The sequence below is a fragment of the Aedes albopictus genome, chromosome 1, assembly GCF_035046485.1.
Source record: "Aedes albopictus strain Foshan chromosome 1, AalbF5, whole genome shotgun sequence".
In the NCBI taxonomy this organism is placed as follows: domain Eukaryota; kingdom Metazoa; phylum Arthropoda; class Insecta; order Diptera; family Culicidae; genus Aedes; species Aedes albopictus.
In genome coordinates this window covers 45,361,197-45,366,464 of record NC_085136.1, presented here as the reverse complement: position 1 = coordinate 45,366,464, position 5,268 = coordinate 45,361,197, and positions in this window count along the sequence as shown.

Sequence of the window (5,268 nt, the reverse complement as noted above, 5' to 3'; positions counted from 1 at the left end):
ACAGATCACTTTGCGGTCTTCGACAAAGTTTGTCCTGCACATTTTAGGCTATATTTTATTGACCGTTGAAAACAAGAACGTTGTGAGTATAGTGAGACGTCTGTTTGTATGTGGGTTTAATTTGTTAAGATTTTAATCTCTTACACATATTTATCGCTTGCATTGACTTTATTTACTTTCGTAGCTCCGGCGAAGCACCAAACGCTGGTTGTGCAACCCTACCGGTAGTCTCTAATGTGGTATGAGCCTATTTTCTAGTTAACCGATCCGTTATAAAAAAAGCCGTGATTTTATGTGTCGCATCATACATTTGATTACTTTCGATGCGGTACCGGAACAGGTTTTGAAGCACCACCGAGTCTCCCAAATATAGTCTGAGACTATTTCATTGCTAACTTTAATTAGGTTACCTAAAAAAAAAAACGATTTGATTAATTTATGCATGGGTATAGATCACATACTCATGGGCGAGGCACTCGAAACTGGTTCCGGAACACTACCGGTAAATGTGGCCTGAGACTATTTTTTTGCTGACCGTTCTTTGCGTTATCGAAGAAGCTGTTATTTAAAGACTACCGGTTGTCCCCAATATGGCCGGAAACTTTTTTTGCCAAATCAAGATACCTAAACATCCGCGGTTTGATGTGCCGCATGCATGGTTTTGGTTCACTTTTATATTTGGCCATTTCCGGCGGGACACCCGGAATCGGTTCCGGAATACAACCGGTTCAGATATAGTCTGAGAATATTTTCCTACTAACTGTTCATCTGGATATAAAAAAAGCCACTATTTGATATGTCGCTTGCATGGGTTTGATTAAATTTTATACTTGGCCACCTCCGGCGGGACATTTGAAACCGGTTCCGGAACACAACCGGTTCCAATATGGTCTGTGAATGTATTCCTGCTTACTTTTCATCACGTTATCGAAAAAGCCGCGGTTTGATATGTCGCATGCATGGGTTTAGTGCACTTTTATATTTGGCCGCTTCCGGCGGTACACCCGGAACCGGTTCCGGGACACTACCGGTTCAGATATGGTCTGAGACAATTGCCGTAGTTTGATGTGCCGCATGGATGGGTTTGTAGCGTTTTCATAGCTGGCCCCTTCCTGGGGTACCGGTCCGGAACACCTAAATGGCCATAACTCCGGAACGGCTGGACCGATCCGAACCATTTTTAATAGGAAACAATGGGGCCAGATTCCGCGTCGAATAAACCATCGGTCATTAACACTCCAAATACCGTGACAAAAAAACTTTACGCGGAATACCATGATCAGAAAAAAATTGGGAACTTTTAGTTTGAACAGCTCGTTCTCAGCCGCCTGTGAACCGATTCTCAATTTTTTTCAGGGATCTTCGACCCAACTCTTCTACTTTTATTTTCGGCAAAATTTTGCTTCTAGGAATGCTCGTTTTTCCCCCAGACTAGCGTGAGTCAGGAACGTTTTTAAAAAACCTCATAATTTTTTATTGGTATGCTAAATTTTAGCGGTGATCACGAAAAATAACTAGAAATCGGCATATATTTTGAAAAGGCATAATCTAGAGGTAGTATAAGATTTGCATAGCTATCTTGAACATCCCTAGCCACAAAAGAACGCGGCTCTCGACCAGAAAATACTCCAGTGCCCTTGATAAGCATCCTAGAGAGTAGGAGTCTTCAGCAAAGTGTTATATATTGACTGGTACTACGCTTTAACGTCTTAGGTTTTGATCTAGATCTGCTGTAAGTGATCTAGATAAGTTTTATTTTTATATATGACTCTCTAGAATTCTCGAAATACATCATAGATGGTTGAAGTCTTCGGCAAAGTTCTCTGGATCGGTTAGTACTACACTTTTACGTCTTCGGGTTTTATCTAGATCAGCTGTAATTGATCTAGACAAGTTTTTTTTTCTATATGACTCACAAGAATTCTCGATATGAATCCTAGATGGTTGAAGCCTTCGGCAAAGATTTCTGGATTGGTCAGTACTACACTTTTCCATCTTCTGTTTTGATCTAGATCTGCTGTAGTTGATCTAGATAAGTTAAGTTTCTCAATATGATTATCTAGAACTTTCAATATACATCCTAGAGGGTTGCAATCTTCGACAAAGTTTTCTAGGTTGGTTAGTACTACACTTTTATATCTTCGGTTTTGATCTAAATCTGCTGTAATTGATCTAGATAAGCTTTTTTCTAAATTACTCTCTAGCATTCTCGTTATGAATCCTAGATGGTTGAAGTCTTCGGTGAAGTTCCCTGGATTGGTTAGTACTACACTTTAACGTCGTCGGTTTTGATCTAGATAAGTTTTGTTTTTCTATATGACTCTATTATTCTCGGTATGCATCCTAGTTGGTGGCAGTCTTCAGCAAAGTGCTCTGGATTTGTTGGTAGTGCCTTCTTACGACTTTGCATTTGACTCGGATCTTTTGTAATTAGATTAGATAAGTTTTATTTTTCTACAAGATTCTCTAGAATTCTCTATATGCGTCATAGAGAGTTGCTGTATGCATCATAGAGAGCTGCTGTAGTGCTCTAGATTGATTGGTACTTCACTCTTACGTCTAAGGTTTTGGTCTAGATCTCCTGTAACCTGTTACGTACAAAAGGCTGAAACATGAAAGGCTGAAATAACAAAAGACTAAATTACGAAAGGCTGAATGACAAAAGGCTGAAAATGTCAAAAGGCTGAAATAACATATGGCTGAAATAATGGGCAGCCTATTTATTGCACCCATAAATAAATAGAAACGCTCCATAGAAAATCAAAAAGCGCTCCATAAAGAATGAACATATGTTCCATGAAAATGTGCAATGTTACCCATAAATAATTGAAAACGTTCCATACTTTATAAAAAATGTACCTGTAAAACATAAAATTTTCTCATGAAAAGTGAAATTTTGCACCAATAAATAATACTGAAATGCTCCATAATAATGAAAATCTTCCATAGAAAGCATATACTCATTATTTAATTCGACAGGACTGAATTGCTTTACATTGCACTGCTTTAGTGGTGCAAATGTTAAAAGTTATGGAGAATTTTCAATTTGTTATGGAGCAAATTGTATTTTATGTGGTGCAGTTTGATAGTACTTATGGAGTAATTGTCTATTTTCTATGGTGCAATTTCAATTTTTTATGGTGCAATTTAATTTTTCTATGGAGCAATATTCAATTTTCTATGGGCACAATTTTAATTTTTTTATGGAGCATTTGCATTTTTCTATGGAGAATTTGTATTTTATTATGGAGCATTTCAGTATTATTTATTGGTGCAAAATTTCACTTTTAATGAGAAAATTTTATGTTTTACAGGTACATTTTTTATAAAGTATAAAACGTTTTCAATTATTTATGGGTAACATTGCACATTTTCATGAAACATATGTTCATTCTTTATGGAGCGCTTTTTGATTTTCTATGGAGCATTTGCAATTTGTTATGGTTGCAATAACCTTTTGCTGAAATAATGATTCGACTAGTTTTCAAACGGCGAGCCTAAAGGCAACTCTAACATCACAGACAAACAGACATAACACTCTAATTATTCATATCGTACACTGATATAATGATCTTTATGAAAATTTGCTAGTTGGCCGACCACTCAGCCCTGACACTTGCATTGGTTTTGCTTGAGTTTGAATTTGACGTAGACTATCGCTCATTGGTTGATGGTTCATTGGACCAGCATGCTTCCGTTACTATGTTCGAAATCGGAAAGCGTTAGGACTGTTTTTCCGCGATAAAGTATGCATTATTGATCGCCTACATAACTATGACAGTATTTCTCCAAAGAATAGCGTATATTTAAAAGAAGGAAAAATCTCTGATCACATTGTTGGCAGCTGTAATGGCAACCAATCTTCATAACAGCATGATTCGAAAGAATAGCTCATGCTCAAAGAAGGAAAAATCTCCAATTGAAATACCATCAGTCATTTTTTGTGTTAGTTGGTATGCATTATTAGCCTCTTCACTAAGCACATTGGACTAGGACTCATATATGTAGCCGATCTGGTTAGCGAACGGGTAGTCATGCTGAGGGTGACGGGTTCGATTTTCCCTCGGGCCAGAAACTTTTTGTAATGGAAAATTCCTTGACAACCGCGGGCATAAAGTATCTTCTTGCCTGTCACACGATATACAAATGCAAAGTGGTCATTGGCAGAGAAGGCTCTCAATTAATAACTGTTGAAATGCGTATAGAAGCTGTAAGCAGGCTTTGTCTCAGTTGGGACGTTACGCCAGAAAAATAAGAAGAAGAAGTACTGTAACTCATTTCCTGCTTTTTTGCAATTTCAGCCTTTTGTGCATTCAGCCTTTTGAAATTCAGCCTTATGTTAGCATCCCCCTGTAACTGATCTAGTCTGGTTAAACACTCTGGTTACAATGTACTCTGTGATTAGTTGGTAGCACATTTTTACGTAGTCGGTTTTGATCTCCATCTGGAGTAACTGATCTAGATCAATTTTATCTTTTGATATGAGACTATAGTAGAGGCTTTCCACGAAGCAGCACGAAAAAAATCCATTTTTTTTTAATTTTGCATTTTTGATTTGCATATAATTTTACACAGCTGCTCTAATCAATATAAATAACCATTTTTTCATATTAAAACTTTTTATGGAATCTCGACCAACTTTCACATAGGGTCTATGAAAAAATGGAACACATGCAAATGAAAAATCATATCTCTGAAACTGCTTGTTTGATCGGAAAACTGTCTTCGGCAAAGTTGTAGATTAATAAATGATGGCTCTCAGAAAAATACACATTGAAAAATTTATTTAGTTTTTCTTCTAAAAAAACTGAATTTTGTTACTAAAAATTAAATATCTCAAAAAGCTATTTTTCTACCTTCGTGATATTTTGTGAGAATAAAGTTCATTCTGTTAGCTACCATCTGTAGAAATTTTACAATAGTAAAAAAATGTACAAAAAAGTTATGGCACCTTGAACATTTTCGGTTGTGTGTTTTTTAGAGTGTATGACGAATTCACGCAAACTCGCCGTAGGGGTTTGGCAAAACTGTCTCAGAATCCGATGGAATTTCTTAGATTTAAAGGCTATGTATTTTAAAGCAAGATTGCATACGTTGTTTTTTTTTTCATTTATCTAGACTAATATTCGAAAAGGGCTAAAGTATTTGACCGTTTTTTACTCAATATAACTTAAAAATGACATTACCTACAAAAAAAGTTATGTATGGGTGACTTTTAGATAATCATGTGAACTTTCATAACATTGAAAAATGTCGATAGGCTTTAAA